A 22,041-nucleotide genomic window follows, 5' to 3' on the forward strand; every position below is an offset into this window, starting at 1 on the left:
ATCCCAAAAGCCAAGAAGGCCTTCCAGACCACCCTGAAGATTACTTTCACCACCCCCATTACCCTAATCCTAGTCCACCTAGACCCTACCAAGCCATTTTTCTTGGAGACCAATGCATCAGACTATGCCTTAAGAGCCATATCATCCCAACATGGAGATGATGGTCATATGCATCCAGTGGCATTTCACTCAAGAAAGCTCTCCCCTCTAGAGATAAACTATGAGATCCATGTCAAAGTCACCTATCACCCAGGATGCCAACAATGCCAATCAGATGCTTTATCAAGAAGATCCTACCTGGCACCTAAGAAGGGAGAAGAGGCTTTTGATCAACAATGAACAATACTACTCAAGCCAGAGCACCTCCAACTAGAAGTTATCTTCAGTTGTTTTCACCAAGACAACCCTACCTTGATCCAATAATTTGGCCAACAATATCAAGAGAAAAAATCAAGAGGGAAAAGGAAATAAAGTTTATGAGTTTTGGGAAACTAATGGATTGTTATACTATAAGGATCTACTTTACATCCCTCTAGGAAAGTTGAGACTCCAGGTACTCCAACAATGCCATGACACCCTAGCAGGACACTTTGGAGTTAATAAGACCTTAGAGCTCACTTTAAGAGATTTTTAGTGGTCCCTGATGTGGAAAGAAGTAAATATATAAAATCATGTGATACTTGCAATGGAGCTAAGGTACCTTGTCACAACCCACATGGCCTCTTTAACCCTTGCCCATTCCAGCGCAACCCTGGTCTTCTCTTTCCATGGATTTCATAATAGATCTTTCCAAATTAGACAAATTCTTATTGTGGGTAGATAGGTTTACAAAAATTGCACATATCTCTACCACCAAGACCATCATAGGCATAGCTACCGCTAGACTCTTCCTCAGACACATTTTTAGATTACATGGACTCCTAGACAACACCATCAGCATGCTTAGGGTCCCCAATTCATATCTAGTTTTTGGAAGAGCCTTTGCAACCTCCTTAGAGTCAAAGTTAAGTTATCCACCATAGCCAATCATCCACAGATTGATGGTTAAATAGAACAACTAAATCAAGTCTTGGAATAATATCTACGTTGCACCATCAACTATCATCACAATGATTAGTTTTAGATCTTGCACTTTGCAAAGTTTGCTTATGAAAATAGTATCCATGCATCTATTAAGCAAACTCCTTTCTTTGGAAACTATGGCTAGCATCCAAGGATAGATGTACATCTCTCCAAAATCAAGTAAAGAACCTTGCCACCCAAGATAAAGCTCAACACTTAGCAAATATATACCAAGAACTCAAGCAACAAATCCAAAAGGCTCAAAATCAGTATAAGCACTATGTGGACTAGTATCATCTTCAACATCCAGCATACAAAGTTAGGCATAACCTCCAGACAACAAGGCCCTTTACCAAGCTAGACCAACAGAGATTTGGGCCCTTCATGTTGAGATATCGAGCTCCACTCGTGATACGCCAGGGTGACCGTTGTGCATTTATGTCACCGACGTGTCAGTTTGCAGATGCGGTTGGTACACCGCCCATGAATAATAGCTACATGATAGCTATCCTTATCTACTCTAGTTCGTGGCTCAGTTAGTATGCCACCTTAGTTAGTTGAGTTTGGTTTGAGACCCATATAGAGGGTTCTTCTATTTCTTTGTACTCGAGTTTCTTTTGGCTTACACAACTAAGAAGAGGAAAACTGTTTTCAACCTCCACCCTTGTGTGTCTTCCCCCATTGTGCAAGCAAGAAAGCTACAAGTGAGACTCCTTCCTTCTCTCCCACAATCTTGACATGGTATCAGAGCCTTGTTCGTGGTAAGGAGCTCAAGAAAGCAAGCCAAGCTCGCGGTGTTCTGGTAAGAGGAGCAGTGTTGCTTTCATTTTCTGTTTTGGGAGCAGATATCTGCAGGTAGCACAGCCGGAAAGTGCAGGAGTGCATTGTCTCAGGTTGAGACGCCCTTCGCGGTGAAGCAAGAGGGCAGTATATGCTGCGGGAAAAGGCTTTAGCCCTTGGCGACCTTGTTTTTTTTATTTGAGGCCATTTCAGGGCCTGTTTTGGAGGCGGAAGTTTTCTGCACGCACTCAGGAAAAGGCCCAGTTTTATGCTGTGCAACCACTGTTCTACAGGTCGGTGAAAAGTTACTGTAGAAATTGCATTGTATGCCTATGCGCAGAGACATTGGGAGTTACAGAATCATCCCTGTTGCCTGTTTATGCAAAATCGTCACTAGGAAGTGACTGTGTGGTCAAATACCACTTTCGCCAGTTTTGCAGATTCGCTCTTGTGAGGGTGAAGCTGTGTTTTTTGCAGTGACAGAATTTTTTGCAGTGTTCTGTAATGGCGTCTGATTCTCTTTCACAGATTGTCACTGAAAAGCTTGACAAGAACAACTTCCAAGCATGGAAGTTTAGAATGATGAATTTCCTTATGGGAAAAGGATATTGGGAATTTGTTGCAGGAAATGAAGAAGAACCAGTTCTTCCTGATGTTCCCAATCAACAGCAAATGCAGGCATTCAAAACATGGCATGAGAGAGCCAGGAAAGTTATGTATTGGCTGTCTATCAGTATTTCAGACTCTATGATTGTCCATATTCAAGATGCAAGTACGCCAAAGGAGGCATGGGATACTTTGTCAAAAATGTACAGCACAAATATGCAAGCCAGGAAAATGCAGCTCAAGCAAGAGTTGCATAATGTGCAAAGAGAAAGTATGAGCATCAACGACTACCACATGAAGGTGAAGAAGATTGCAGATGCACTTGCTTCCATTGGGTCGCCAGTGGAAGATGATGATTTAGTTTCCGTGACCTTAAATGGTCTAAGAAAGGATTCTGCACAGTTTCGGACATCCATTTCAGTTCGTGAAAGATTTCCTGATTTTGAGGAGTTGATTGCTCTTCTAATTTCTGAGGAACAGAGAAATGGTGGTGCATCTTCTTCAGGAGGAACTTCAAAAGAAGCTGTCTTCTACTCAAATGCTGGAAGAGGTAGAGGCAGAGGTAGAGGAGGCCGATTTGGAGGCCGTGGTAGAAATCAGAATATGCAGCAAACTCAAGAAAACCAGTCCTATGGAGGAGGACGTGGTAACTCTAGAGGCAGGGGGAGCCAAAGAGGTCGTGGTGGATGGCAAAGAGGTCAAAATGCAAACAGTAATGTTGAATGCTACTACTGTGGTAAAATGGGTCATATGGCTAAAGACTGCTATAAAAAGCAGAATGACATCATGAATGGAAAACTACAACAAGGGAATTATGCATCTTCTAGCAGACAAGGTGATGACAGAAATGAGCATTTGTTCATGGTGCAGCACATGAACAATTCTGTGACAAGTGCAGAAGAAAGCAATGATGTATGGTATGTTGACTCAGGTGCATCAAACCACATGACATGTCATGCAGAATGGATGGAGGATGCAAGGAAAATGGAAAAACCAGGATTTGTGGAGACTGGTGATGATACTGCACATCCTATTGTGCAGATTGGAAAAATTCCCTTGTCTATGCAGGATGGGAAAAAGAAATACCTGTCTGATGTATTTCATGTCCCGAATATCACCAAGAATCTGGTTTCCGTTGGTCAAATGGTTGAACAGGGCTTGCAGGTCAGATTTAATCCTCATGGATGCTTTGTTGAGGATATGAAAAATAAAGGTCACTTGATAGCAAAAGGAAAGAAGAAGGGCAGAATGTTTACATTGGATGCAGACATGTCTGAATTGAGTGCAGCAATGTTTGCACATGGGACCGGTGTAGTTGCAGATATTGATATCTGGCATAAACGCATTGGTCATGTTAATGTACAGCGACTTAAATCAATGCAGGCCCAAAATATTGTTGCAGGTTTGCCGAAATTCAAGGTTGCAGAAATGCATAAAGTATGTGAAGCCTGTCAATTTGGAAAACAGGCAAGGAAACCATTTCCTAGACATGTTCAAGAGAGTAAGAAGCCATTGGAATTAATCCACTCTGATGTGTGGACAACTAAAGCTGCATCTCTTGGAGGCTGTCATTATTTTGTCAGTTTTATTGATGACTATAGCAGAAAAGTTTGGGTGTATTTTATGAAAAAGAAAAGTGAAGTTTTTGGGCATTTCAAAACTCTTAAAGCTATGGTTGAAAAAGAAACAGGCCTGCAAATAAAATGCCTAAGGTCAGATGGAGGGGGAGAGTACCTCTCAAATGAGTTTGCAAAGTTCTTGCAGGAGCATGGCATAAAGCAGCAATATTCATGCAGTTATACCCCACAACAAAATGGAATTGCAGAAAGGAAAAACAGGCATATTGGAGAGGTATCTCGTGCCATGCTCAATGAAAAAGACTTGCCAGATTTTTATTGGGCTGAAGCAGTTGCTACAGCAGTCTACATAATGAACAAGACTCCCACTGCAGCAATACATGGAATGACTCCAGAGGAGAGGTATACTGGTAGGAAACCAGATATTTCTCATTTGAAAATTTTTGGTTGCATTGCCTATGTACATGTGCCAGATGAGTTGAGATCCAAGTTGGATCCAAAAGCTGAGAAGTGCATCTTTATTGGTTACTCTCTGCAGCAAAAAGGGTATAGATGCTATAACCCTTCTACTCGTAAGTTTACAGTGAGCAGAGATGTTGTTTTTGATGAGATGAGTAGCTGGTATAAACCAGTAAATGTGATTGATGATGTAGATGCACAAAATGGTAATGTTGCACAGAATTCACAGCAGCAGTCACAAAATATTAGTGGACCTGGAGCGTCCTCTAGCAGTGGTTCACATTCTTCGCCATGGACAGGCAGATTGAGATCAGGAGAATCTTCTCAAAGCAATGTAGATAGTGGTACGCAGGTATCACGAAAAGGAAAAGAGAAGGTTGATCAGCCCATGTTTGATGTGAATGCAGGTCACTCTTATGTGGATGGTGAATCCAGTGGCTCAGAACAGAGCATTGATGATGAGTTGGGTATTCCTTCTATTGTTACACCTGGAGTAAGGAAGACCAGGGATGTTTTGAGAGCACCTGGGAGTGAACCTACTTTGCGCAGGTCTACGAGAGCTAGGTATCCTGTGGATAGGCTGAAATATGATGGATTTACAGCCATTCACTATGCATATATGGTCAAGGTGATACAGGAACCAGAACCCACTTCTTTTGAGCAAGCCATGGGAAAAGAAAAATGGGAGAAAGCCATGGATGAAGAAATGGATGCCTTGGAAGCAAATGCTACATGGGAATTGGTACCTTTGCCTAAAGGTAAAAATGCAATTGGCTGTAAGTGGGTTTATAAGGTGAAGCACAATGCAGATGGTTCTGTGAACAGATACAAGGCAAGATTAGTAGTCAAGGGGTATGCACAAACATATGGCATTGACTATGAAGAAACATTCAGTCCGGTTGCAAGGATGGCAACCGTAAGAGCAGTCATTGCTATGGCTGCATCAAAGGGATGGTCTTTACATCAGATGGATGTAAAGAATGCCTTCTTGCATGGTGATTTGCAAGAAGAGGTCTATATGGAGCAGCCAGCAGGTTATGTGCATGCTGTTCATCCTGAGTTTGTTTGCAGGTTGAAGAAAGCCTTGTATGGCTTGAAGCAAGCACCTAGAGCATGGTCTGACAAGATAGGACAGTATCTTGTCACTATTGGCTTTCAGATTTCCAAGGCAAATTTCTCACTTTATGTGAGAAAAACAGAGAAAGGTATTATGCTACTTGTCATTTATGTTGATGATTTGATTATGACAGGTGACAGTGATGAAGATATCCTTCATGTGAAAATGCTATTGAAGCAGAAGTTTGAGATGAAGGATTTGGGAGAGCTGCGTTATTTCTTGGGCATTGAGGTGATTAGATCACCAAGTGGGATACAGCTCTTGCAGAGGCAGTATGGATTGGACATGCTGTCCAAATATGGGATGACAGGCTGTAAGCCTATTTCAGTTCCTTTGGAGCAGAATGTGAAGTTGAGCACAGATGCAGGTGAGCTTCTGGAAGACCTTACTATGTACAGACGCATAGTAGGAAGTTTGATTTATATGACTATTACCAGGCCAGATTTGAGCTATGCTGTTGGATTGGTAAGTCAGTTTATGCAGGCTCCAAGGAAACCGCATTTGGATGCGGCTAGACGCATACTCAGGTATGTGAAGTCCACATTGCAGTATGGACTATTTTATGAGACTGGGGTTCAGATACAGTTGCATGGATACACTGATGCTGATTGGGCTGGTAGCATTTCTGATAGACGATCTACCAGTGGATATGTGTTCTCTTTTGGGAGTGCTGCAGTCACTTGGAGCAGCAAGAAACAGCCTACAGTTGCCTTGTCGAGCACAGAGGCTGAGTACAGGGGTGCAGCAATGGCTGCATGTGAGGTAGCTTGGTTGCATAAGCTACTTTATGATATGCATGAGCCTACAGATGGGCTAGTTGTCATTTATTGTGACAACATGAGTAGTATACACTTGGCAAATAACCCAGTCTATCATGCTAGAACAAAGCACATTGAGGTGCATTATCACTATGTGCGAGAGAGGGTTTTACTAGGTCTTATTGATCTAGTTTATGTCAGCACAGAGGATCAGGTAGCTGACATATTCACGAAGGCATTGGGCGCAGAGAAGCTGCGCAAGTTCAGAGACCTGCGTGGTGTGCAGGAATTGGGATTGAGCTCGAGGGGGAGTGTTGAGATATCGAGCTCCACTCGTGATACGCCAGGGTGACCGTTGTGCATTTATGTCACCGACGTGTCAGTTTGCAAATGCGGTTGGTACACCGCCCATGAATAATAGCTACATGATAGCTATCCTTATCTACTCTAGTTCGTGGCTCAGTTAGTATGCCACCTTAGTTAGTTGAGTTTGGTTTGAGACCCATATAGAGGGTTCTTCTATTTCTTTGTACTCGAGTTTCTTTTGGCTTACACAACTAAGAAGAGGAAAACTGTTTTCAGCCTCCACCCTTGAGTGTCTTCCCCCATTGTGCAAGCAAGAAAGCTACAAGTGAGACTCCTTTCTTCTCTCCCACATGACACTTCACTATTGTAGCCTAGATCAACCCAGTTGCTTATCGACTCCCTCCCCAAAACCATGAAGATCCACCTAATATTCCATGTTTCCTTACTCGAGCCATACCATTGCTCACCACTAAGGGGGGAGAGATATGATCCCTTAGTAGCTATTTAGATTTAAGATCATAAAGAAGTTGAGGTTGAGCATAGACTCGAGGATCTCTTGAGAAGGTCGATTGGAATACCTTGTTCATTGGAAAGGATATGACATCAATGATTGCACTTGGGAACCTACACAATATCTCCAAAGAGCACCTCTCAAAGTTTAAAAAAATCACAAGATAAATCCAACAAAACTTGGACCAAACCACCAAGTCACTCTTCATGGAACATGTTGTTAGAGAAGGGGGTGATGTCATGGACATGCAATGACCAAGTGTACGGTTTAATTCTTGCTTATGTCATATGAATCCACACCCTACGTCAATGCACCCTTAATAAGACATCCTTGAGCCAACCATACAAATCCACCCTTGCCATGTCATCATAGAATCTTCTAGAAGATATGCAATATCATTGCTTGTATGATTGATGATGTCATCATGGAGCATTTTAGAAGATCTTTAGCTGCCCTCCAATACCTATAAAAGGAGGGGCTCACCTTAGAGATCTTTAGTCTTGCCAATGCCAAATCTTGGGAGCTCAAGGAGCCGAGACCTCCAAGTAAGTAACTTCGAGTTCCAGTTCTAGTTCTTGTCTAGTCATGGTATCTAGTCTTGTCTTGTCTTGTCTTGCATTATACTCTTATTGTCTTGTCACCTTGTAATCTTGTAGTACAAGATCTTGTCTAATACTGTCTTGTATCTTATTCATGCCCATCAAGAGAGATCTTGTAATTCTGATATCTTGTATCCATACCTATGGTCCTAGGCTGTGGGATCCTTTATATCCTATCAAGTCTTGTTGTCTATACCTACAGTCCTGGGTTGTGAGGTTTTCCGTTTCTTGTTAAGTTATCATTATACATTGTGCCCCCTACGTGGAATTATTTTGTAATCAAAATTCATATAACAAATCTTGCATCTAGTCTAGTCTCTCAAGCTAGTGTTCCCATAACACTCAACACATGTGCAGATTGATGATGGACCACCTAGCTAGGTAGATCCACATGTCTACACTTAGCACATTGGTGGTCATTATGATCCTCACATGGCCACTAACTTATCACTTGTTATATTTAGTTTGTTGCACTTACCTACAACTAGCATAGTTATAATGCTAATCTATTTAGTATAGTCAATTTTAGCATTGTTTGACCTACTAGGCCACTTTTCTTTATGTTGTATCTTATTTATACTTTGTGTACATTGTATTGTGAGTGGGAGAAGAAGAAGACACTAGCAAGAAAAAATTTTGCCCTCCATCTCTCTTCTTTTGTTCTTGGGTGAGCTTCATCTTGTGTGTATAGTGTGTGTTTATTAGAACAATAGCTCAAGTAAGTCCCCCCACCACACCATTCTTGATATTAACTAGAATACACAACACATATGCATTCCTTTCTTTCTAATCTCATAGAAGTTTTACATTTGGTGGAATCATAACACTCAAATTTAATGGGTAAGGGGTGGCTTGTGACTTTGGGTCAGTCCTTTAAGCATTCAAGGAGCATGGCTTGAAGGTTATTTCATCAACATTGAGCAATCGGAGGCTTACTCAAGCATTTGGGAATATTCAACTCTTCATCAAACTATCCAAGAGGTACTTCTCATTAACAACCACGTTGTCTACAGTTAGCAACCTGTTGAACTGCTGTGTTTGTGATCTGCAACTGTTGTTCAAATTGCCACATCATCATACCTACATTTTTACTGCCATCAACATGTCACATCATTATACCTACGTTTTTGTTGCCGTTAGCCTGCCACATCATCATCAACTTGCTACATTTGCAGTTCTCTCTCTCTTCTCTTGTTAGAAACTAATCCAACACCATACACTACTACATTTGCTGTTGTTTAACATCTAGAGGCTGCCTTGCTGCGTTTTGGGATCTGTCAAGAATACGACACACTCTCTTACTCAACACCTCTGACTCAATCCTCAAGGCACGAGAGTTCAAGGTACCGTTTTCATTCTTGCACGTTTGTTTGTTGCATGAACCATTGTATAGTCAGTATTCAATCATTATTCAAACCCATCATTGGTTAAATCAACCCACTCATGGATTGCATTACTCTCTTGATTCAAACAATGAATTAGAAGATTTTCCTTGGTCTTTTAGCATTGCATTCAATCCTATTTGTTGTTGAAGAACCTATTGATTGATTAAATTATTGATTGAAGAACCTATTGATTGATTAATTCATGACAAAATATATAAGCCTCCATTGTAAAGGGTAAGCCAAGTAGTGAGTCACTACATGGTAAGACTCTACTCATTTTTCCAATTCAAATCATATTGCATCTCATGGAATGAGCTGAATGGGTATTTTTAGTTATGCATATCATCCTGATTGAATAGAGTAGCATGTGTCTGCCATGTTGAGATTTCCACTGAGGAAAATGGTGGATACCAAGGGAGACATCATGACAATAGAGAGTTGATTCTCCCCCACTACTAAAGGTCTTGAAGGGATACAACCAACTGATGTGGGGGAAACTTTGCCCACCTCCCAATGATTCAGAGCTTGTGTAGGGAGCTTGTCATGCCATTTTATTCCTCACACAGGTATTATGTGTGGAGAATTGAAGATTCAAGTACTCATGAAGATCCAAGTCTCTTGAATATAAAATTAGGATAGAAAAGGGTCATTTTAGGATATTGTAGGGTATAAATAGGTCATTACACGTATCATCCTCATCATTAGAGATATAAATGCAAGTACTATGGGTTTTCCATAGGTCCTATCCATGCCTTATGTGTTGAAATATGACAATGACAACATGAGAAGGTGTGCACAAGAGGGAGAGAGAGCTCAAGTATAGGAAGAAGATCTTGCTTAGTAAGTTGCTCACAAGTACAACTAGTATACTCTCTCTACATTTGAGAGTAACCTCCGGGCTGTTTATATAGCCTCATTGTGGGCTAGGGTTAGGCTTTCCCTTTCCCTTCAGCTCATTCACACCTCACCTTCCCTCACACATCCTTGCTTACTCAAGGTTCCTATGCTACACTTCTAACACCCCCCCCCCCCCCCCATACCAAGGTGGCATTGAATTACATAACATGGAAATAATTGCTCCCCTCAATGAATCAGTAGGATGCCTTTAAAAATAGGCTACAAGGATGTTTATGATGAGAAGATGGTACACCAAATACTAGAATAGTCATTCCTTATACTCTTTGGAAACATAGTTGGCCTCCAATTCTTTGGGAACTTTAGGAGAGTTGGGACATTTACTAGTGATATCCCTATTTGTTTACATTTGTTGCACTTTATCTTATTGGGATAATTTTTCAAGAAATTGCTTACATTATATCCTTTTTTGTTACAAAAGGAACATTTTGTAGAGTCACAATTTGGACTAAGAGTTGTTCATGGGTTGCGGAGTTAGATGATGAGCTAGTGCTACCTTGTTTTTCATTTCTTTTCTCCTCATCCAAACAAGACTGAATGACATCTTCAAGTGTAGGATTTTGTATATTTATTAATAGCGTAGTGACAAGGGTTGAAAGAACTTATGGCTTTCAAGAGTATTGCAATGATATCTTTCTCCGCAACCTAAGATTGGATTGAAGCTAATTGAGCCATCAGAACCTTCATGTGGGAAATGAACTTTCCAATATATTCTCCTTACTCGTATTCCAAGATGAAGAGCTCTATTTTGGGAAAAATTTTAGAATTCTACCCTCTTACACGATACAATTTCTCAATCTCATCCCACATCTCTTTTGCAGTTTTGCAAGCTAGTCTATATGGTGAATTAGGGATTCATCTAGATGCAACATTATTATGGCTTGGGCTCTTTCATCATCTTCAAGATCCATAGGGCTGGATGGATCAATGGATTTTTTCTCTTTTATTAAAGGCTCTCCATCATTTTATATTTTACCAACACATGCCATGGGTGGAAGTCTCTCCCATCAAACTTACATATTTGAGGCTTCACATCAACATAGGCCATGATAGGAAGTCTTATCGATTGCACAAAGAAATGGCAATGTCTAATCCTTTACAAGGTGGACACTAAGAGTGAAAGAAAATGAAATGATGTTTTAGACCAAGTAAATAGCAAGCTAAAAGCAACTAATGAGTAATCATACACAATAAGGTTAGATGAGGAGATGGAAATGATCTATGTGTTTATATTTGACATGTAGCCTTACAAATGTCAAGAAGAATGATGACAATTGAACACTTTAATGAATATGCTTAAGGTAAAAACTAATCTCCTCAAGACTAAGATTTAGCACAAAACGTCTTCCATAAACTAATTGGAAATAAGATCATGTGACTAAGAAATATAGCACCAATGCTTACAAGGACTCATCTCACACTATATGTTTGCTTTTTGATGAACTTAATAATATCCACCAAGTGTGTCCAACCCTAAGATAGAGCTTCAAATCTGCAATGAGCTCTAGAGAAGGTTAAGTATTGATTAAAATCATTGTTAGAGTTGAAACAATGTTTCGATTTAAGAAAATCATAAAGCTTGTAATGAAGCTTTCATGATCTCTAGGACCCACAATTAGGGTTTGGCTCAATGTGAGTAGCAGAGATAGAATTTTCAGAAACCCTTTGAGATGGAGATAACCCACTTGGGGGCTACAAATGTTGTATGAAAGTTTCCTTAATTGTGTCTTTAGTAGGTCACCCCAAGTAGTTCATTGTATGTATACCCTCTATATCACATGCATTCAAGGACTATTTATAAATATCTTTATTTGTTAATTTTCCATTTATAAAACATAACCCTTTTCTATTCAATCTATAAGTAATCCCTTTGTATGGGACCATTTTGTATGTAAAAAATGTGTAAAAATGGTATTTTAAAAATCCCTTAGATTGAATCTACGTGATACATAAATATATGTATGACTAATCTCCTCGAGCAAGTCATGCCATTGAGCCAAAATTATCATTGCAAAATCTGTGCCAGATTTCCGAATTTTAGCAAGGTCAGTCTCTTAGATGCTCAATGTTGGACTTTAAAGCTCCAGGATATTGCCCTTGAGCTAAGGAAGAGATCTTCAAAAAGGGTATTGAGTTGAAATTCTCTCTTTTTCTCTCCCTAGATCCTCCAAAATAGAGATGAGTATGGCAGGAAGCTATGGAGGTGAAGAGGTATGATGAGGAAATGACCTACTCATGTGCGACTAGTGTGAAATGGAGTTAAAGGAAATTTGTTGGATTAGAGATGGCTCTAATACCATGTTGAAATATCATAATGAGAGCATGAGAAGGTGTGCACAAGAGAGAGAGAGAGAGAGAGAGAGAGAGAGAGAGAGAGAGAGAGAGAGAGAGAGAGAGAGAGAGAGAGAGAGAGAGAGAGAGAGAGAGAGAGAGAGAGAGAGAGCTCAAATACAAGAAGAATATATTACTTAGTAAGTTGCTCACAAGTACAACTGGTATACTCTCTCTACATTTGAAAGTAACCTCGTTGTTTATATAGCCTCACTGTGGGCTAGGGTTAGGCTTTCCCCTACCCTTCAGCTCATTCATACCTCACCTTCCCTTATGCACCCTTGCTTAGTCAGGGTTTCTATGCTACACTTCTAACATTAGGTAGTACAACCATTTTGGTTCCATAGGTGAAAACATGGCATTTACATGTTGAAATAAGCTAAAGGTCTAGATAGATCAACCATAGAGATTGGGTTACAAATTTTTTTGTTTTAAATATATTATAATATGCTAGTACTCATCTTGAATAGAGCAATGTTGGATTAAATTTGAAGAGAGCAATAGTTCATCTCGGTGTCCATGAGTAGTTTGCTAGCAAAGCTCACTATAGTCTAGGTTGTGTTCACCAAGCTAGCACAAAATAGCTCCCACGGCAAACTTCAAGGCATCAATATGTACATGGAAGGTTATGGTCCAATCTGATGGTCTTAAGATTATCGTAGTTGCTAGAACCTTCTTCAACTCTCCATATGTGCACTGGCATTCCTCGGTCCATTCGAATACGATCACCAATTTATAGAGTGGTCTAGCGATTAGTGCATAGTTCAACACGAATTGCCAATAGTGCCTGCCCTATATGTCTTAGGAAGCACTGAACTCCCCTATAGTTGGTTGGTGGTGGAAGGTCAACAATAACCTTGACTTTTGAGAAGTCAGTGGGTGGCAACGTTGTTCTTGGATACCACGTGCCCCAGAGGAACTGGCAACCATGTTTCACCCGGAAGAATTGGCACTTAAGGGGGTTCAATGAGAGACAATATAATTTGCATCGTTCAAAGACTATGCAGAGTTTGTCTAGGTGTTCCCTCCAACTCGAGTGCACGCATAGATTGTCAACGAATACTTCTATCTCACTTAAGCATATCCTTGAAGATAGCACACATGAGCCATTGAAACGTGGCTGGTGCATTTGTTAGCCCAAAGGGCATGACTATGTAGGCAAAGATGCACCACTCGGTAGTGAATGTGGTCTTATGCCTATCATTATCGAGATGCACTTGCACCTGATTGTAATGTGAGAAGCCATCTAGGAAACAGTAGGCTTCTTTGCCAGCCACTCTCGAGCATATGCTCCGTGTACGATAGTGGATAGTTGTCTCTCTTTGTAGTAGCATTGAATTTTTTATAATTGATGCACACTTTGATTTTTTTGTTCTTCTTCAAGACAATTACGATCAGTTAAACCATGTCTGCATGCTCAATTTCATAGATGAGTCCACCAGCTCTTAATAGCTTGTCTATCTTCTCCTTGAGTGCATAAGCATGCTTGAGATTCATTGAATAGGGCTCCTACTTGATCGAAATTGCATCTAGTATCATGGGGATATTATGAGTCACCGCACTCAGATCTACTCCCTTCAACTCGTCAAGGAACCAAATGAATATGTCTATGTACTCTTGTAGGAGTGCAATGAGAGTTATTTCTTCCTACCTAGTCAAGTCATCAGCTATGAAGACAGGTCGTGGCTTCTCCCCTTCCCTAGAGCCAGATCTACCTCCTTTACTTTGGTAGGCCCTTCTATGAGTTCGTTCGCTTGTCCTTGCCTCTTGGCACCCAACAAGATCACTACCCTATCACCCTTCTTGAACTTCATGAATTGCTTTGGTAAATCTTGGGGTTTTTTATGCTCCTCATCTTTCAACTGCCTAGGTCGTCTCTTTCTCTCCTCCCTAGAGCCATCTCTGCATCTTAGGTGGACTAGTAGGTCCCCCTTGGTGCATTTGGTCTCAAGTGGTTGAGGTATTTAAAGATCACCATCTCATCTTACTTATGACCCATAATTAAACTCTCAGTCTTCGCTAGAAGAGGGATTTGCTATTGATGGTCGTAGCTCGGAAGTTGATTCCATTCTAAAAATTGGTCTGGCACTTGGTTGGGTGAGCCCTGCTCATTTGTGATCAATTTCCCCTAAGTGTTCTAGACATATGCGATCACACTCCATTCACATGACTCCTCTCTTGATTTGTTTCTAAGGGTACTACCCTTCTGTTGGTTAGAATCTACTCATATTTGCTCAATCATGTGTCCATCAGTGACGTACTCTATTGTGTCAATCTCTCCTTTGCTCTCTTCCCTAAGGGAAAAACAATCTTTGTACTCATCATCCAAATGCCCTTCTCCAAGACTGCTCGTCATCTCCTAGATCTCCATGTTTTTTTTCTTTCTCATCTGAGTGACTAAGGCCCAATTGTATGTCAGGTTTAGATCGTGTATGTTGGTCCACTTCCACTTGGGTTTGTCCATGAGATATTTGAGGGGCTTAAAGTTAGGCAATGGCTAGGTTGCGAGCTATGGGTTGTGAGCTAGCTTGTTTGTCAAGTACTCTAAGATCTCGTGGAGCTCTAGCTTCTTGTTGGGACATGGAACATGTCAGGGGTGGGCCGGCTACAAGAGCTTCTGGTCATCATGCATAATGATACCGAGGGCTTATTCATGGGCTCACTGAGTGTCTTGATAGCTTGCTTGTATTCCTCCTCCTCGTCCGAGAATGGTAGATTGATGGTGGATAGCACATGCATCCAATCTTGCTCATCCTCAAGGCTAGGGATATATTTCGTTAGCACCCCATAAGATTTCCCAACTTGAGTGTCACCCTTCAGCACTATGAAGATAGCATTCAAGTCGACTGGCGTTGTCTTCCAGGTGACCATCTCCACCCTCACTACCTCCGTTGTTCAGTTGCTTAAGAAGATTAGACCGTTGCCCCAGTTGTCTTCTATAACTCGTGTGTTCTGCCCCTAGGGTCGGCCTAGCAAGAAGTCGTAGTCAACTCATTTCATGATGATGAAGTCAACTAAGAACTAGACTCCTGGGATCTTCAATGGACCATTCTTCAACACTTTGAATGGCCTAACTTTTGCCCCATTGGCCAATGTGACATTGAACCTAGCATTTTCAACAGGAGGGTTACCCCAAGCTTGGAGGACCGCGTGGCTAAGTACAATGACTGTAGCTCCCGTGTCCACAATTCCTCTCCTCATAGTGTCTCCTAGTGCTAAGACTGGCAAGACTGCATGCATCTCTGTGTTCTCCCAGAAGACATTAACGTGTAAGGACTTGGGCATTGAGTGCAATGTCAAGCTAGATATCTGAGTCACTGCATCTTGGTCATGCAAATTAGCTACCCCTTTCTCAATTGGTCCTTCCACCCATTGCTTTAACTCTTGCAACAGCATTGGAAGCTGCCAAGCAGATTTCATAACCGCAAAGTCATAGGGGTTGTCACCCACTAGTGTTGCAAGAAGTCATCAACTGCTTGCTTCTCTCCTAATTCCGTGCCTCCTAGGCAATGGCTTGAGACACTTGAACTTTGTCTATGCAATATTGCTCAAGGTGCAAATGCATCTATTGACTTCAGTTGTGTAGGTGAAACCGGTGTGCTCACACTACACAGCTCATCAATTTCATCTTCAGGGATGGGATTAGCATCCTTTAAGTTCTCTTGGGCTTATCTCACCCACTCCTTGACCTTATCTATGGCTTCAAGCTAGTGCTTTGGGTTAGAGTACTCCCCGACCTTGGCACTCCCCTTTTCCACAGTCTTCAAAGCAAATGTTTCTGTTTCTTTGTCTCTGACATTTTTTCCAGCAATTAGTGTCGTGGCACTGTTTGTCTTAAGCATGATCTTTGCTTCAATTCTCTTTCTCCTTCTATGGCTTCTTTTTCCAGATTGAGGCTACATCTAGGTTACTAGGCCCAGGTAATGATATACTGGCATGCTTCATCTATGCTCATGTAATAACATGCAACAGGATGGGCGTAGCCTCTCCATTGAGTGTTTAAACTCTAAACAACTCCAATGGTACTAATGGCACGATTGCCAAAACTAGAGGGTGATTTTCATTTAGGACAATCGAAAAATAGGTGGATTATTTCACACTCTAGGCATCCAAGGTCAGCCTTCTCTTGATTGGCTCACTCCCTCTCAAGACAGTGCCAAGAAATATGCCATGGGTGTCCACGAGTCCAACATGCAATCGGCTCTTGGGTCTATCCTCCTAGGCCTCTACCCCTATGTCTGCCCAATGCCATACCGACAATACTCCATGAGAATAGAATTGTGCTCTTGATCATATGAGATGTAAGGATTCATGTACACTTCCACACATCATTTGTCTCCTCCACGTAGTGGACTGGGGCATCACTCTCAGTGGGTGGGTTACAAAATGTCTGGGAGGTGGCCTAGGTATGCCTGTGGGATTAATCTCGATTCTAGGGATGGCTAGTTTCATATAATTAGGTGCTGGAAGAGGTAATAGAGCTCCCCTTCCGAAGAAATTTGGTGGCCTATTCCCTAAGTATGGCTGGTTGTATGGAAGTTTCCTTGGTAGTCTGCACTCCATAGCATCATGGCCGAACCTACCGCAATTGGCTCAAGGTAAGGGTCCTGACATTCTATTGGAAGGTGGTTTTTGCCAAAACGCATGCATTGGACATGTGGGCATGTAGGTCTCCTCACCATCTCTTGCAGCCTAGTTGAAAGGGATGCATGAGACGCAAGAAAGAAGAGCACACACAATGTAGGTATTGTCAACAATGTTATGACAACCTTATTGAACTTTCATATATATATGAATAAAGAATATGGGCGGTCACTGTACAAGGTAGGCCTAAGGGCCTTTTAGGGCCCAACAACCTCCCACTAAAAGGCCAATGGGCCATGGAGTGAAAAAACAAAACAAAAGAAAAGAGATAGGGTGAGGAATCATGACATCTCATCCAACGCCCAATCGGAAAGCGAGCTGTGCGATAAGTGGCGGAAACCTCCTCACAAGAAGAGTCAAGCATCCCTGAGTCCATGACATCCAAGAGATAAGCGATCCCATAGCTCTAGATAATAGAGCAATCCATGACTGCTTCCCATGAAGCAAGCAACACAACTCATAAGTGCACGGCTGTAAAGCATCAGAGTGGTGCATAGCATCAGTGCAGCTCATAAAAGACAGCAGAGAGCATACAGACTCTCCAAGGTCAATCATCGAAAGAGGGCTAGCATCTCAAACACAAGTCAAACGGGATCTTAAGACAGTATGCGGCCTCAGCAAAGCAGAAGACTGACATACCGCTGTAGAATCAGCCATAAAGCACATTAAACGCGCATCAAGAGGCTTGAGAGGTGTCTGCGTCTCATAAAAGACAGCATGACAGCTGCGTAGTACCTGCTGGGCATCTAAATCCCAAAACTTGTAAGCCGTAAAGTCACCATCTCCATAACCAAGGAGTATGCATTACTTAATCAAAATTGATTCCTGTTTTGTATTAGCTAGAGAAAATATTTTGATCGAGTCAGTTGGCTAGTCTAGTTTTTCATAAAAGTTGATGTAAAGTAAGTCTTAACTTCCTTATCTCATGACTTGAAGGATATTAGATTAGTAAAGATATATATGATTTTTATTGCACACTTTAGTTGAATTTAGCCAGAAGTTCTTCACTACATTGTTCACATGTAGTGTGAAAGACACAACAAGGGACAACTTGCAATTACTGTTGGATGTGTGCATGTATGTGCATGTGTAGTATTGTCTTTTCTCATCTTCTTAGAGATACCCCACATAAGCTGCATCCCTATCTTATAAATTCCACAAAAGTCATAAGAGAACAAAGGGGGTGCAAGGACTTTATGGCATCTTGAAGACTTCCTAGTGGACTTGCACTGCCTATGAATGCTTCCACTTCTAAACTATCAAAAGTGCACCATTAGTACCCTTGATACTCCCGTGCCCCTCCAATAGCATCTTGCCAATATGAGGACTTGCTAGAGATCTTGTTGTATATTACTCACATTCTAATGTGTCTTTGAGTTGAGATGGTGATCTTTGTCTTGATGGGGTTCTTGGTCTCATGCTTCTAAATGTGATGTAGTCACTAGACAAGTGAGTCATGGAAGTGGTAGCAAACTCAGCTAAAATTGATCCATTGCAAATGTGTGGCATGAAAGTCACACCAGCATAGATCTCCAATGGGCTAATGATGGCCCTATTGAGGTTAAGAAGTCAAATGTGTAAAAAGCGGAAACGAGCCATAGTGTTTGAAAGAGAACCTAGAGTGAACCCATGAGGAGGATAAAACCTAATTTCAAAAGACAAAGGAGGTAAATTTTAGAGGGATACCTTAGCCTAGTCATTCAAATAAGAGGAGTATAAAAAACAAGATATAGGGTGCCTTGATAATTGAGAAACATAACATGCAAGTAGAAAGAGACTTTTTAAGATGGTGTCTGTCTTATTGGGTTGAGATGTAGACCTAGGGTTTTTGACCAAGAGAGAGTTTGCTATTAGTTGCATAGTCATTTAGAGCCAAAAGTTCCTTAATTCTTATTGTTATTGGTGGATTTTTAGGGTATTTTACCTTAGATAATAGGACAACCATCCATAAATTGGTGCCCCCACTCAATACCTTCTTAGTCTTGAGGTTGAATTATCATTCCAAAATAGCTCAAGATGGCACTATTTTGTCATATAGAGTTCCATGGCCATGAGGGAGAGGACCTTGGAGAATTTATTAGAAAGCTAAAGCTTTCGATGTGATGTGTAGGGTCACACACACACACACACACACACACACACATTCCTCAAGAATGAATGGCACCTCATTAGGTACTACACATCAGTGATAAATCTCGTCCACACCTCTCTGATATAAGACACACGCTATAATCAAAAATCATATTGCTTGTTGATTAATCTTTCTCTTTTTCGACTTTGATAGAGCGAGGATAGAGCATCCCCAAATCCCCGTGTAGAGAAATAATGTGTTATAGTTGCATACCAGGAAGGGAGATTTCGTGGCTTGCTCCTAATCTCATAATAAAACTCCTACAAAGTAATTAACCACTTGGTTAAATGGTCAAGCAATTGTAGCTTGTTCATCAACAATCTAAGTTCCTCCACCTTCATAAAAAATACCACCTTCTCATAGAGAATATAGTGCTTGAATTTCTGTCACGAAAACCATTCCAAGGCACAATTTCTCCATGTAGCTATAGTTGACTTTAGATATCCCCAATTTATAACAGGCAAAGGCAATTGGATCATACCATTTCTCTTCCCAAATTTGGGCTAAATAGCAGTTGATACTATGCATTGTTGTTGCTAAGAATATATAGAAAACTTCACCTCTTTCGGGTGCTTTTAGGATCGGCGCTTTTGCTAGTTCTTGCTTCACATCCTCAAAGGATACTTGACATGCTTCTCTCCAATTAAAGAGATAGTTAAAAGATAACAAGTTCATCAATGGCAACATTCTTTTTGCCAATGCATTGACAAATCTCCAATAATACCCTACTAATGACATAAAGATGTGTACCTCTTTTGGGGTGCATGGCGGACTCATAGAGACTATAACCTTTTTATTTTTCGAGTCAGTTGTGATACTAGCCGAGCTAACCACATGGTCCAATAACAACCCATAAGGCACCCCAAAGACGCACTTTCATGGTGGATTAAGAGTAATGTAGAACTATCTGCAATGCTCAAAACATTTTCTTAAAATAATAGTTGTCTTTTCCTTATGGTGGTTGCTACTAGATCATCAATGAAGACTTGTAACTCCTTTGGGGAGATGTCACCAAAAATCATATAAGATGTACGTTGCCAAGAACCTAGTGCATTGCATAACCCAAAGGCCATCACACATGATATGAAAACGTACCGAGGACAATGATAAACGTCATTTTCAGATTATCTTCCTCTACAATAGCCATTTGGTTGTATCTAACAAAGCAATCCATAAATGAATAGATTTTCCTATCTGCTAATTGATCTAAAATCAGATCAATAAATGGTAACAGATAGTAATCCTTAACCGTCTGGTTATTAAGCTCTCTAAAATCTACGCAAATCTAAATTTGATTATTCTTCTTGATAATGACCGGTGAGTGCCACTCTGTGTGTTGTACTGAAAATATCAGGCTAGCTTTCCATAGTTTTGTCAACTCCTCCAATAGTCCGTCCCTTAATTTGAAAGGCACACGCCTTACTTTTTGATGCACATGATGACTACCTTCCTTTAGGGGAATGGTACGAACAACTAGGCTTAGAGGAATACCTCTTAGCTTGCCATAACTCCAAGCAAAGATGTCATAGAATTCCTAAATTAAGGACACATAGTCCTTTCTTTCTTCCAAACTGAGCATGGACCATAATTTAATGGGCTGCGAATTAGTCATCGTCCCAAGGTCTAACTCAATTACATCCATATCTCTTATCCTCTCCTGAGTCTCTATTGGCTCATTCAAAGTTACTTGATAGATATCCTCTATATTGGACCCCTCGTTGGATTCGTCACTTGACGACGTCTCAGTACTAGCTACATTCTCCAATGTATCTATCTCTGTATAGGATAAACAAAACTCTCTCACTTTGAGGAGATTCAAGGTGGGCATCTACTACTACATGTGTAGCACCTCTGCTAGCCAAAGATCAACTGACCAGTGGGTATAACAACCTGATAGTCCACTTAAAAGATCCATGGCCTACCTAACAATACTTGATAGCTAGGCCGCCCCTAGCAAACCTAATCACCCTAAAGTCTAGAATGCATTCTACATTGGAAACGGTCACATGGACTTTAGTAATGCACCATTCAAGTTGTCGTAAACTGTCATCAGTTATTCGGAGAATTGTGGAGGCATCTTTTTTTATTTCTAATCCCAACCTCTCCATCAATTTTGAACTCATAATGTTGATGGATGATCTTATATCCACAATGTGAAAAGCATAGATCTAGAGCATGGCAGGAGCTATGGAGGATGGAAGATGAATACACAACTCATGATGACATAGACTTAGATAGACTAGCTGTTACACAAGTGAATTAGGTTCCAAGATGGAAGCTTGGACTGATAAACACATTCTTATGTAAGATGGACAATGATACTAACAATGACTCAAATTGCTAGTTCCATTACTTTGAAATGAGTGTCAAGTACATGCCTTTAAAGCTTCTAGATAGTACCACTCTCCCTCACAATGCTTATGGGATTTTGAACATCTATTTCCTAGAGCATACATCACTTTTCTATCTTCTAGCCTCTTCAGGGCATACATATGGTCATACATTATTTACTTTTCTCAACACCTCTCCCTCAAATGATGAGTCTCTACCCTTGCTATCTTTTGCCCCCCTACATGATGACATGGCTTGGGAGACTAGCACTTTGGCAGCCTAGTCAAGTGAAGGCTTGAAACTTTACAATTTGGTAAGGGTATACATCCACTATGGGAGACAAGATCTACTATGGGAAAACATGATCCAAATATTTTGTTGTCAATAGCAGCGGAAACATTAGGGCCGAAACTGCTTCAAAAAATGCACTTTTGTTAATCACGGGATTAAGAAAAGGGCCAAAGAGAGTTTGCCACGTGTGCAAGAATATGGTATTCTTGTCTCCTCTTTTTTGGAGATAGTAGAGTCC

The sequence above is a fragment of the Lygodium microphyllum genome, chromosome 1, assembly GCF_053477565.2.
Source record: "Lygodium microphyllum isolate KBCC chromosome 1, Lygodium_microphyllum_v1.1.10, whole genome shotgun sequence".
Taxonomy (NCBI): Eukaryota; Viridiplantae; Streptophyta; class Polypodiopsida; order Schizaeales; family Lygodiaceae; genus Lygodium; species Lygodium microphyllum.